A 15,060-nucleotide genomic window follows, 5' to 3' on the forward strand; every position below is an offset into this window, starting at 1 on the left:
TGTGCGAGAGAGGCCTAAAGATAATGTGTGTGCGGGAGACACGTAGGCACATATATGTGCGTATAGAGGGCTAGTAGAGACCGTGCATGTGTATATATGCATCTGAGAGAAATAGTGTTTTCCAACTAAGATTAGTGAAAAGAGTGGTACATAGTAGTCAGAAAGAGAGAAAGAGAAACAGAGAGAGCATGTGCGTGAGACACCCCGACACCCCGAGAGAGATTGTGAGCATGTGTGAAAGAGAAATGCCGATGCATATAAAGTGTGTGCACTTATGCGTTAGATAGAGAGATATATAATGCGTTTGTGAGAAGGGGAGAGGCATAGTGCATCTATGTATAAAAGGCGGTTCTACACATTAAATTAAAATATAAATGGCATTATTATTTTTGGATGAGATCATGAATTTTGCAAATTGCGTATGGATGAAAATCGGTCTATCAGACACCCATACTCTATTGAATTCTAGCATGTGCATGTGTTTATTTCATATTATCGATCCATAGAGTGAAAGCGGTTTGAAATACAGGCAATGGATGCTTTTGCAATTCATATATAAACATTAATTAGTGCACTCCATGTTGTTAGTGTGAAGCACTTTATACATTTGTCACTTGCATGTATACATTCCAAATTGCTAGCTACGAAATAGAATACATGTCGAATTCAACATAAAGGGGGTTTCGAAGATTCGAATTCATAGGAAGTGCATTCATCTATTTGAACCCGAGATAATGGCATTTGTAAATCAGATGTAAAAGGGGGCATCAATCTTTGTTGTGAGTTTGAACATGCTATATAGATTCATACACATATCTAACTTTTTTTCTCAACCAAGGATATTATATCTGGAACCATGCATGAACTAAGGTAAGTTGCATATTTTTTAATATATACTTGTGTACAATGTATATTCAAATGTCCTGACTCTGGCCCGTGTAGCCTATCGTTCCCGATGTCCAAAGGTCTAAACCGGGGTAGGTTTGTAACTTCACCAAGACGCGAGTCTCAACCGCCTCCGAGAAGCATTCATACGCCGTGGGCGCCTACCCATGCGCTCGACCGAAATCTATCCCGCCCACATTTGGGACACTTGACATGACTCTCCTACCCCCAACCCGCAATATGTCCGAAATTTTAGATGGGGGCAAAGTTTGTAACTTTCCCCAAATTTCAAACAAGCGTGTCTCAAACCGAAACATTGTTCCCCCTTAGTTTCCCACCTCCCTCCGGTTCCCCATTCATACTCCGTGGGCGCGAAAACGCCCTCTCCACCAGCCGCGAAACCCAGCCTCCTCCATCCTCCACCCCATAGCAGCCAATACAACGCCGCCCTCCTCCATCACGCCGGAGCCGGTACCCCGACATCTTCGTCCAACGCAACCGCAACCGCAATGCCCTCAAGGACTTAGCAGCTGAAGCCGAGGCAGAGCTGCCTCCGTGATGCCGACGCCGACGTGCACCGTACCAAAACCACTCTGACCACGCCGTCATGTGCCTCACTTTCTGCGGCTCCACTGTCACAACCATCCACCGCACCGGAGCTGTTCCCGCTACGCCGTCGTTCGCCGCCTCGGATCTGCTTCCCCGCTGCCGACAGACGGCCACTGCACCACACTCAACAACTTGGCCATGCATTCGTCCAAGGGTGCACCATCCTCCACAACTTCTGGTTTCCGGCGAACAACAAGAAGATCGTCGGAAAAACAGAAGGAGGACACAACACTGCCAGCAGAAAGAGGTACTCCTCTTCCCTTATTCGTGCAAATCTTATGTCTCCGCTCACACCGTATTCATCCCATGAAAGAAACTAGTTGAGCGCTTCTTACTGCATCTTCTTCGTGATACTGAATGCACAAGGTTTCCTCCCTTTTACTATTTCACCTTTGCTAGAGGTCAGTAGCCCGCCTGGATTTCAATTCAGGGTCAGTCGAACCGCAACTAAAAGAAGCAGCACCCGCTTAGGCGCGCAGAGCACCTAGTCCGCCTGTTCCCCGGGGAAGCGGCGCATCGGTGTCTATCATAGGGGTGTGGGGCGCAGGAGCTGCTTGCGCCCGATCTGGAGGTCGACGGGGCTTGAATGGATGGCCGGGGGGCGGTGCCAAGCACGGCGGTGCGGTGAGGTCGAGGGGAGGGTGCAGGCAGGGGAGGAATACTGGGCCGCTGGTCGCTGACGTTTCGAGGAAGATCGTCAACACTGACTAGCTGGAGGTAGATGAAGGCGATCTTCCCGTTCTTTGTACATCGGACGGTGCAGATAAAATGGGTTGACCTATTTGCTTTCAGTCGACTGTTATTTTCATAGAATCATGTAGTAATTTAGTGTGCCATGCATGTTGTAGAGCTATCATATGTCTCCCGTCATCTTATTTCCCACCGACCTGTAATGTGTGCACACACTTCACCCATACTCACACTATTGTTTTTTATGCATGGGTATTTCAGACTCTGACGCAGTGTTGATGAATGCAGAAAAGAAAAGACAGAAGTCGCTCTAGTGTAATTCGAAGATAAGCACTAAGTGTTTCAGAGCTCTAATGGGTGCAGTGTCAGCAGTTGGAGACCGTAAACGTAGCTCTGTAGTTGATGATCTCAATTGCCACACACAACCATCCCAGGTGCTTGCTTTAACTTCGCGCTGTCAAATGTGGTTTCATGTTGCATATGGTGTCTAGCTTGTATTGCTTCCAATTTGGTTAAATTGCATCTGCTTATTTTACACATTATACCTTTGATAATGACATGCCTTCCTGTTTTTGATACATACTACATATGTCTATTAACCATGTTCGTACATCAAACTAATGCTCTTTTGTATCCCTCGTCAATCACTTATGATGAGACAGTCACCCGAGTGGGTCATTGTGAGACGCCCTACTCGTTTAAAGAGTGCAGTGTCATCCTCCCCACATGATTCTCAAGAAACAGCAAGGCTAAATGAATATAGTCAACATAGCTCTCTAGTTGATCACCACAATTCCCCCACACCACCATCGCAAGTGCTTGCTCTTAGTTGGCAGTGTGATATGTGGTTGCATGTTGCATATGGTGTCTACCTTGTAATGCTTCTAATTAGGATAAATTGCATCTGCTTAGTTAACACATTATACCTCTGAATATGACATGTCTTCCTGTTTTTGGTACATACTACGTCTTTCTATTAACCATGTTCTTACATCAAACTACTTTTCTTGTGTATCCCTCATCATTGCTCCTAATTTGTTAAATTGCATCTCCTTAGCTTACACATTATACATGTGAATATGACACACCTTCCTGTTTTTGGTACATACTACATCTGCCTATCACACCATGTTCTTACATCAAACTACTGTTCTTGTGTATCCTGCGTCTATCGCTTATGATGAGACAGTCACGTGTGTGGGTTAATATGAGACGCAATACTCTTATAAAGAATGCAATTTCATCCTCTCCACATGATTCTCAAGAAATAGCAAGCCTAAATGAAGATATTGAATGTAGCTCTGTACCTGAAGACCACACTTCCCCTACACCACCATCACAGGTGCTTGCTCTAACTTCGCAGTGCGATATGTTGTTGCATGTTGCATACGGTGTCTAGCTTGTAATGCTTCTAATTAGGGTAAATTGCATCTGCTTAGTTTACACACTATACCTGTGAATATGACATGCCTTCGTATTTTTGGTACACACTACAACTATGTGTTAACCTTGTTCTTACATGAAACTACCTCTCTTCTGTATCCTGCATCCATCACTTACGATGAGTCACCTTTATTCGTTGCATATTGCATATTATTTCTAGCCTGTTGCCATGTATTGCTTCTAATTTGGTCAAATACATTTGTTAGGGCACCCTTTTAATTTGGCAGAGTGATATTGATTTCATCTTTCATATGGTTTCTAGCTTGCATTGATTCTAACAAGTTCAAGCACCTTGTGCTTAGTTTACACTTTATACATCATACATGTCAATATGTCACGCCATCCTGTTTTTCATACATATTCCATCCTCCTATCATGCGGCTGCCTTACATGAACGTAGTGTTCGTCAGTATCATGCATCAATGAGTTCTGAAGAGCAAATTTTATTCCTTTTTCTTGTGGGTTTGACTTGACAAGGCAAAATCAAGAAAGAGGAAGGAAAATAGTAAGGAAGGCGATGATGATGGTCCTCTGCAGCAACATAAACGGAGCATCTATACCGATTCTCCTTGTACTGATAGTGCATTACAAGGTCCAAGTCTCCGCTCCCCTACTCCACCATCCATGGTGCTTGCTCTAACTTGGCAGTGTGATATCTGGTTGCATGTTGCATATGGTGTTTAGCTCATATTGCTCCTAATTAGTGTAAACTGCATCTACTTAGCTTACACATGATACATGTGAATATGACATGCTTTCCTGTTTTTGGTACATGCTATATCTGTCTATCACACCATGTTCTTACATGAAACTACTCTTCTGCTGTATCCTGCATCAGTCACTTATGATGGGACACCTTTAAGTTGGCAGTGTGATATTGGTTTGCTTCTTGAATATGATTTCTAGCATGTATTGCTTCTAGTTTGATGAACGCCACCTATGACGAGACAGTTTTAACTTGGCAGAGTGATATTGATTGCACCTTCCATATGGTGTCTTGTAGTGTTTCTAATTTGTTGAAGTGCCTTGTGCTTAGTTACCACATCATAGGTGTGAATATTTCAAGCCGTCCATTTTTTCGTACATATTCCATCCTCGTATCATGACTTTGCCTTTCATCACAGTAGTGTTCGTCAGTATCATGCATGAATGAGTTCTGAAGAGCGAATGCTATTCCTTTTTCTTATCGGTATGACCTCACAATGCAAAATCAATAAAGCTAAAGGAAATTAGCAAAGAATTGGATGATGGTGGTCCTTTCGAGCAACTGAAACGGAGGTTCTCTACAGGTTCTACTCCGCCATCCTCCCAACAAGATTCGCAAGACAACGCAAGGCTAGACAGTCAACGTAGCTGTGTAGATGATGAGCACATCTCCCCTACTCCACCATCACAGGTGCTTGCTCTAACTTGGCACTATTATATGTGGTTGCATGTTGCGTATGATTTCTAGCTTGTATTGCTTCTAACTTTGTTGAATTGCATCTACTTACTTTACACATAATGCATGTGAATATGACATGTGTTCCTGTTTCTACATCAGACTACTATTCTTGCATATCCCACATCAGTCACTTATGATAAGGCACCTTTAAGTCGCCACTTTGATATTGGTTGTGTCTTGCATATGATTTCTAGCATGTAATGCTTCTAATTTGTTGAAACGCCATACAGTTTGAACTTGGCAGTGTGATATTGGCTGCATCTTTCATATGGTGTCTAGCTTGTAGTGCTTCTAATTTGTTGAAATGCCTTCTGCTTAGTTACCACATCATAGGTGTGAACATGTCACACCATCCCGTTTTTCATACATATTCCATCCTCGCATCATGTGTTTGCCTTTCATCCGAGTAGTGTTCGTCAGTATCATGCATGAATGAGTTCTGAAGAGCGAATTTTATTCCTTTTTCTTATCGGTTTGACTTCACAATGCAAAATCATTACAGCTGAAGGAAATTAGTCCGGCAGTGGATGATGGTGGTCCTTCAGAGTAACTCAAACAGGGGGTCTCTACAGATTCTACTCTGCCATCCTCCCAACAAGATCCGCAAGACAACACAAGGCTGGACGGTCAACGTAGCTGTGTAGATGATGAGCACATCTCCCCTACTCCACCATCACAGGTGCTTTCTCTAACTTGACACTATTATATGTGGTTGCATGTTGCGTATGATGTCTAGCTTGTATTTGCTTCTAACTTGAATTGCATCTGCTTACTTTACACATAATGCCTGTGAATATGACACGTGTTCCTTTTTCTAGAACATACGTGTACATGATGAGCACATCTCCCCTACTCCACCATCACAGGTGCTTGCTCTTACTTGGAACTGTTATACGTGGTTGTGTTTTCCGTATGATGTCTAGTTTGTATTGCTTCTGATTATGTTGAATTGCATCTGCGTAGCTTACAACTTATATCTGCAACGATCACTTACCCATAAGACACATTTAACTTGGGACTGTGATGTAGGTTGCATCTTGCATTGCCTTCTAGCTTGTACTGCTTCTAATTTCTTGAAATGGCACTTACGACGAGACACTTTTTACCTGATAGAGTGATATTGGTTGCATGTTCATATGGTGCCTAGCTTTCATTTCTTCTAATTTTGTTGAAATGCCTTCCGCTTACTGTTTTTTCATACATATTCCATCCTCCTATCGTACGTGTGAATATGAAACACTGTCTTTTTTTGTATATATTCCATCCTCCTATCCTGCGCTTGCCTTACATCAAAGTAGTGTTCGTCTGTATCATGCATCAACCAGTTATGTAGAGCTAATTTTATTCATCTTCTTGTGGTTTTGACTTCATAAGGCAATATCAGAAAATAGGAAGGAAAACAATAAGTTAGGGGATGTTGGTGGTCCTCCGCACCGACGCAAACAGAGACTCTCTAGATTTGCCACTGCTACTGCTAATGAAGTTGAAGTCCCAAGTCTACATGATGAGTTCATCTCCCGTACTCCACCATCGCATGTGCTTGCTCTAAGTTGACAGTGTGATAATTGGTTTCATGTTGCATATGTTGTCTAGCCTGTATTTCTTATATTTTGATTAAATTGCACCTGCTGAGTTTATACATTATACATATGCATATGACATGGCTTTCTGTGTCTAGAATACACTGCATCTATCTATCATACCATGTTCTTACATCAAAGTACTGCTGTCGTGTATCCCGCATCAGTCACTCATGATTGGACGCTTTTAACATGGTAGTTTGATAGTGGTTGCATCTTGCATTGATTTCTATGTTGTACTACTTCTAATTTTTCGAATTGCCACTTATGACAAGTCACTTTTAACTTGGCAGAGTAATATTGGTTGCATCTTTCATATGGTGTCTAGCTTGCATTACTTCTATTTTCTTGAAAATCCTTCTGCTTACTTTGCACATCATAGTTGTGAATATGTCATGTCGTCATGTTTTTCTAACATATTCCATCCTCATACGCTTGTCTTACATCAAAGTATTGCTTGTCTGTATCATGCATCAATGAGTTCTGAAGAGTGATTTTATTCTTTTGTGTTGTGGGTACAACTTGACATGGAAAAGTCAAAAAAGAGCAAGGAAAATAATATAGTAGGGAGTGCTGTTACTCGTCGGGTGAAATGGAAAAGGTTCTGTCGTCGAGATTCTGCTGGTACTTATAGTGCAGTAGAAGGTCCAAGTCCACTGGCTAAATCTACAAACACATTATCACCTGCTCCACCAGCTGTAGCATCCGCTTCAACTGTACCAGCATCTCAACCAGTTACTCATTCGTTTCCTCAGAAACTGGCCAGATCCCAATCTGCCTTCACACCTAACACTACGTCCGGAGCACTGCTGACACAACAGGACTTGACAAGATCATATGAACCTCATGAGCATCAACACCAAGACGGTACCTGACCAAGTCAAGTAGCAGTTGCATGCTCCTTTATATGTACTCTCACAGTTTGATGTACACTAACACTTTCCATATTCGTTGTTGAACTAGCACCACGGCGCAAGCGAAAACAGACATAAGGGATAATGCTTGACAGATTAACAAAATCTAAAGGAGGAAGAATGGAGATCCATTTTGAGGCAGGTTTAAAAAGGCCACGTGATGCTACAGATTCAGCCAAGTTAGTATCAGAGGCAGTCGTTGCCATTAGGTGTCATGCACATATCCTCCCGACGTGGATCCAGTACAGGAATGAGAAAGACAATACCCAGTTTAACACCTTCCTTGACCATTTATCCGTAAGTAATGTTATTCATCGCAATTAGTAATATTGTCTTGCTCTGTCCCATACTTTCTTGCTTCCTCCTAATAACACTCACTTTGTTTTTGCAACAGATGAGGTTCAAGTTGGACCCGAAAGATGATGCAACTAAACAAGCATGCACTCATGTTTTTCAGTCTGCTCTGCGACAGTATCGGTACCACCTTAGAAAATCTCACTTTGAAGGCAAGGCTAACAATGAAATCGCCCAAACATATCAAGTGGAATATATTACAGATGAAGACCGGACAACCCTCGTTAAACACTGGTCTGATCCAAAGTATCAGGTAGGCTATATGTATTTGATCAGACCACATATTGAACTTGTATTTATGTATGTGCCTTACAAGTGTATCTTCTTCTAGGCTAACTGTTTGAAGAACAAAACCAACCGTTCTAAAGTGAAATTACAACAGACAACAGGATCTCATAGCTATATTGCACACTGCGAGGATCTTGTAAATAGCTGTTACTTCCTTCTTTTTTTGTGCCATATTATCGTATCTATATTGGCTTGTTCCAAATACAGAGGAAAGCCCGTGTGGACCAAAAAGAACCTAAACAGAATGCAGTGCAAATCTTCAAGGATTGCCACACCAGCAAGATGAAGGGCATGAGCACACCAGTTCAAGCCGCTGTTGTAAGTCCTTACTCCTCATGCCTTGAACTGATTGGTACTGTGATGTGTTCATTTAACTACTTGGTTTGCAGCCAATGTCAGCTACTCTGTTCACTTTTATTCATAGTTGTCTTAACGAATCATTTCACCTTACATGGTTTAAAAGAGATGAAGGATATTCTTTTGGTCTTGATCTGTAATCTAGTTGTTATGTTCACGTGCGCACACAATGATAAAATAGCCTGTTTGTTTTATATCTGTTTGCCCATGATATGAATGATGTCATACTATGTTCATCCTACTTTAAACCATGTCTCTTTATCCTTAGATGTCAACGAATGTGAGGAAATAGACAATACAGTAGGCATGCTACATGGACATATGTTCCGAAAGTGATTTTATTATGTAGTTGGCACTACAATACATGCTAAACGTTTAACCTACTTTGTTTGTTTTTGTGTCATTAGTAACTTATCTGGTACACTAATCTAGAAGTTCAAACTTTCAGGAAGCTACGGAACAAATGATTGAACAACCACAACCACCTGAAGGTGATGAGGCTACTATAGGCACAATGTCACCTCTTGCTGCAGTGCGTCCGTATCTCTCCACTAATAGTGCAAAAAGTACCTTCCTGCGTAATTCTGGGTTGGTTGTCAAGGTAACCTTGTCCAAATCGCCTACTTAACAAAATCTTCCTGCTAGACAGAGTGATATATCTGTGCCCCAGACACAAGTCCAATCCCTAATGGACGTTGTTTCGGAAACAAGAATAGTGGTTGAGAAATGTCATCAAGATATGAATGGTTTTGAAACCAGACTATCAGACATTCACTTCGTTGTTCAAGAGCAATGGCAAAAAAAGGTGGAGATCGTGCTGCTCCATCAGATTCTACATCCTGAAACATTAGAACTCAGGTCAAATGATTTGTGCTTCTATACATCTGATGGTGCTTTTATCTGGAAGGACTGTAAACTTTATGCCAACAGGCCTTTTGTTGTATGAATGGAATTTATTTTGTTGTGATACAACATTTATGATGCTGCCTCAGGCTGCAATAATTACGACGCTATTTTTGTATAGTGTAGGTTTATCTTAGTAATGTATTCGGCAGAAAGCTTCATAGGAGCCCAACATGCCAACATTCGTTGGGCCCATTCCAATTGGGCTAAAAACGATTACGGGACGAAATTGGCACGTAGCCCACTAAAAATATCTGGGCCTAAATCAGCATAAGCTTTCATATTTTTCGGGTAGACCGAAAGTGATATTGGGCCCTGATTGTGCCAAATAACCCACTGGACTTAGCAGGCCGAAATGGTGGCCCATTTACGATGCGGATCTTTGACAGGCAGAAAATCGGACGGGCTGTAAATGCGCTGACCTAATACACGGGCCTTTAACAGGCCAGAACTTCGGTCGGGCTAGATTATCGTCATTTTTATATGGGCCGTTAATGGGCCCGATATGATGTTGGGCCACATATGGCCCATGGTTTACGTCCGGCGTTAACAGGCCGAAAATGACAACAAGCCGAAAGTGGCCCAAAGCTATAGTGGGCCTCTAACAGGCCGAATGTCAGACATGGCCGAATATGACCCAAATCCTTCATGGTCGTTTATGGGCCGAAAGTTTTGATGGCCTGTAAATGGGCCCAAATGAAGTCAGACCTTTAACAGGCCAGAAATACACAGGGCCGTAATTCGGCCCAATTACTTAGCGGACTGTTAACGGGCCAGAAGTGACCATGGGCTTCGTTGATGACAAGTTTAGGACAGGCCGTTGACGGGTCGATTTGACAGAGAATGTTGGGCCTTTAGCTGGACTGGCCCATTATGGTCTGCAGAATCTTGTGGGCCTTTAGCTGGGCCGGCCCATTGTGGTCCGCAAAAGCTTGTGGGCCTTTAGCTTGGCCGGCCCATTATGGTCTGCAAAATCGTGTGGGTCTTTAGCTGGGCCGACCCATTATGGTCCGCTAAATTTTGTGATCCTTTAGCTGGGCCGGCCCATTATGGTCCGCTAAATCTTATGGGCCTTCGGTTGGGCCGACCCATTTAAACTTTGTGGGCCACTTTTGGGCCGGTCCACGTGTCAACATATCATAGGCCCATCTCGACCGTTGGATGAGTGACACATGTGCCAACGCGGAGCTGACGCGTGGATCCGTTAGCCAATGAGAATTTTACACGTGGAAAATCGGCATTGGTCGTGGCTGTTAACGGGTTATCGGATCCAAAATCCGACCTGATAGCTTAACAGCGTTCCGTTACGGTGGATGCCACGTGTCGGTCACCCTAGATGAAAGCACTTCCGTGACACGTGATTTATCGTCATGGAAGTGGACACTTCCGTGATGATAATTTTGGCAATATCATGCAACACGTCTACGACATCACATGTATGACTATCTTGATTCTGTCATAAATTTGTCATGGATGTACATGCATGACAGAAAACGCGACCTACTGTGACAAACACGTATCATCACAAAAGTGTATTTTTTCATAGTGGCTCCTTGCCGTCTGGCGGCCCCTCGGTCATCAGCTTGACAGCGTCCATCTTCGCCCACCACACCTTGACGCGGGCGAATGCCATGCGTGCACCTTCAATGCAGGTCGATCGCTTGGTGACGTCCAACCGAGGACAGGCGTTCACCAGCCACTTCACGAGCTCGAAGTAGCTGCCAAGCATAGCTTCGGCAGGCCACAGCCGGACTATTAAAGCCTTCATGGCCAGTTCGGCCACCCTATGTAGCTCCACCAGCTGTTTTAGCTGATTGGTGAAGGGCACTGGATGCTCTGGCGCAAGGTATTGCGACCAGAACAGTTTCTCCATTGAGCTCCCTTCTTCGACTCGGAAGAACTCCGCAGCGTCAGACACACTGCGCGGCAGATCTGCAAACGCCCCTGGAGAACTCCGTATCCGGGTTAGTAAGAAATACTTCTTCTTCACATACTTGCTTTGCATACTAAACGCCTTAGCCGCCACGATCTTCTTGGCCTCCTAGATCTCCTGGAGGGCACCCTGGGCTTCAACCCAGGCCGCTTCCGCGCTTTGACGAGCCTTTGCGAGTTCGGCCTCTTGAGCCGAAACATCGCCCTCCAAGGTCTCATACTTCTTCAAAGCGTCCTGGAGCTCTTGCTGGACCTCGTTCAGTCGGGCCTTAAGCTTCTTACGAGCGGCCCGCTCCTTGACACCTCTCCCCTTGGTTTCGACCAGGGCCTTTTTAAGGGCCTCGACCTCGGTCGTCGCTCCTACACATATCATGACACTACGGTCAATATACGTCATTTCTTCTTTCCGAATATATAGCGAGTCATTACATACCTTGCTGGTCTTCCAGCTACTTCCTCGCTTGGTCGAGCTCCTCCTCGGCTCGCTCCAGTCTCTGCTTCAGTCCGAAGACTTCGGTAGTATGTGAGGTCACGGCCAGCAACAACGCCTGCTTATTCACATCAGACACATTTTTAGTTAGTTTCCTGCAAAATTTAATTGATCCTCTGTCCGTCTTTTCTTTCCGAACACCGGACAGTGTCTCAGGGGCTACTGGCTATATTGGGATTTTCCCTCTTACGCCGCTTACCTCAAAACCTATCAGCAGGCCACTGCAGGCTTCGATCAGTTCGCTCTTGACGGACTGAACCTTCTCAATCACCGTAGCCATAAGGATACGGTGTTCTTCCACAATGGAAGCACCCCGTAGAGCTTCCAATAGATTATCCGGTGCCTCTGGTTGGACAGAGGTCTCCGGCGGGACGGGCACGCCTCCTTCACTTGAAGGAGGCTGCTTGTCAGACTACAGGGCTGTATGGGTCTCCGGATCCGTGCTCGGATGGGGGCCGAACTGAGTATGGCCCCCATCGTCATTCTCCATGGGAGTCTGTTCCCCCATTTTTCCGGCAACCGAGGTTTCGCCCTCCGGCGCCACCATGACAGCCTCCTCTCCCTGGCCTGGGAAGGTCCTTTGGGACAGCACCTCATCATCTCCCTTGGCCTTGGGAGAGTAAGAAGCCGGCGGTGTCTCGCTGGCCATTGCCTTTGAATCCAACAAGCCTCTTAATGAGGATCGTTGGGAGCTATCGTGGGCCAGACTGCAATAACATGATTAACCATATTAATACCATAAAGTGGAGAGGCTGGTTAAAGAGACGAGTGCGGGTTCATAGTACTCACGATGCGGCCAGGGGCTTGGTCTGGGGGCTTCGCTCCGGGATGTTGTCAACGTCCCAGACGGAGTTATCCACAAGAGGGCCTTTCCCCATCTTGGGCTCCTCCGCCTCCAGATTTGTGGAGGCCGCCCTCTTCTTCCTCCTCCCATCAGGGGGAGAGTTGCTCTCCTCCTCCTCCTCCTCCTCCTCATCTTCGGCGTCGGAGGAGCGGGTCTTGTCCTCGGACGTCACGTCCGAAGCGCCCTTGCGGCGGGGGCCACTCTGGCCCCCCTTGGCCTTATTCTCCGGAGCCGTATAAGGCGCCGGTACCAGCATCTTCGCCAGGCGCGGGATCATTTGTTCCTCGGTTAGCGGAGCCACACACCGAATCCACTTCGCCCTCTCCGTCCATTCTTGAAGAAGCAATGATAATAAAAGTTCAGGTATCCTCCTTAAAACAAGCAAGTATAGGATGTGTTAAAGGCTTACCTTGTTGGCGGGATGGGTAATGTCGTGCCCGCGGTCCGAATCTATGGCTGGCGGCGTCTCATTGCCTTTGAAGAGCAACTTCCAGGTGTCTTCGTGAGTGGTTCCGAAGAGCCTTTCCAGAGTTTGGTGCTTCTTTGGATTGAATTCTCATAAAGGGTGGCTTCGGCTTTGGCATGGGAGGATCCGGACAACTAGCATCACTTGGATTACGTCGACGAGCTTGATGTTTTTATCCACCATGCTTTGAATGCCCGTTTGCAGTGCTATTAGTTCGTCTGCCGAAGACCAATTCGGGCTCTTCTCAATCTAGGAGGTGAGCCGCATTGGAGCTCTGGAGTTGAATTTGACAGCCGTGGCCCAGGTGGCACCGCAGGGTTCTTTGATGTAGAACCATAGTTTCTGCTAGTCCTTAACAGTCTCCACGAAAGTACCTTTTGGCCAGGAGACGTTGGTCAGCTTGCTCACCATGGCGCCTCTGCACTCTGCGTGCTGGCCATCCACCACCTTCGGCTTCATGCTGAAGACCTTTAGCCACAGCCCGAAGTGGGGTTGGATGCAGAGGAAGGCCTCACACACGACAATGAACGCCGAGATGTCGAGGAAAGAATTCGGGGCTAGATCACGGAAGTCTAGCCCGTAATAGAACATCAGCCCGCGGACGAAAGAGTGGAGTGGAAACCCTAGCCCGTGGATGAAATGAGGGATGAATACCACCCTCTCATTGGGCTTCGGTATGTGGACGACTTGCCCCTTGGCTGGAAGACGGTGGGCGATTTCCTTCGCCAGATACCCGGTCGCCCGAAACTCAGTAATATCCTTCTCCTTGACGGAGGAGGCCATCCACTTGCCTTGACCTTTGGATCTGGACATGGTTGATGATGTCTACTACACAACCTTCTTCCTGTAGACATTGTTGGGCCTCCAAGTGCAGAGGTTTGTAGGACAGTAGCAAATTTCCCTCAAGTGGATACCTAAGGTTTATCAATCCGTGGGAGGCGTAGGATAAAGATGGTCTCTCTCAAGCAACCATGCAACCAAATAACAAAGAGTCTCTTGTGTCCCCAACACACCCAATACAATGGTAAATTGTATAGGTGCACTAGTTCGGCGAAGAGATGGTGATACAAGTGGTATATGGATAGTAGATAATGGTTTTTGTAATCTGAAAATATAAAAACAGCAAGGTAACTAATGATAAAAGTGAGTGTAGACGGTATTGCAATGCGTTGAAACAAGGCCTAGGGTTCATACTTTTGCTAGTGCAAGTTCCCTCAACAACAATAACATAATTGGATCACATAACTATCCCTCAACATGCAACAAAGAGTCACTCCAAAGTCACTAATAGCGGAGAACAAACGAAGAGATTATGGTAGGGTACGAAACCACCTCAAAGTTATTCTTTCCAGTCAATCCGTTGGGCTATTCCTATAAGTGTCACAAACAGCCCTAGAGTTCGTACTAGAATAACACCTTAGGACACAAATCAACCAAAACCCGAATGTCACCTAGATACTCCAATGTCACCTCAAGTATCCGTGGGTATGATTATACGAAATGCATCACAAAATCTCAGATTCATCAATTCAACCAACACATAGAACCTCAAAGAGTGCCCCAAAGTTTCTACCGTAGAGTCAAGATGAAAACGTGTGCCAACCCCTATGCATAGGTTCATGGGCGGAACCTGCAAGTTGATCACCAAAACATACATCAAGTGGATCAATAGAATACCCCATTGTCACCACGGGTATCCCATGCAAGACATACATCAAGTGCTCTCAAATCCTTAAAGATTCAATCCGATAAGATACCTTCAAAGGGAAAACTCAATCCATTACAAGAGAGTAGAAGGGGGAAGAAACATCATAAGATCCAACTATAGTAGCAAAGCTCGCGATACATCAAGATCGTATCA

The sequence above is a fragment of the Triticum aestivum genome, chromosome 3A, assembly GCF_018294505.1.
Source record: "Triticum aestivum cultivar Chinese Spring chromosome 3A, IWGSC CS RefSeq v2.1, whole genome shotgun sequence".
NCBI classification, from domain to species: Eukaryota; Viridiplantae; Streptophyta; class Magnoliopsida; order Poales; family Poaceae; genus Triticum; species Triticum aestivum.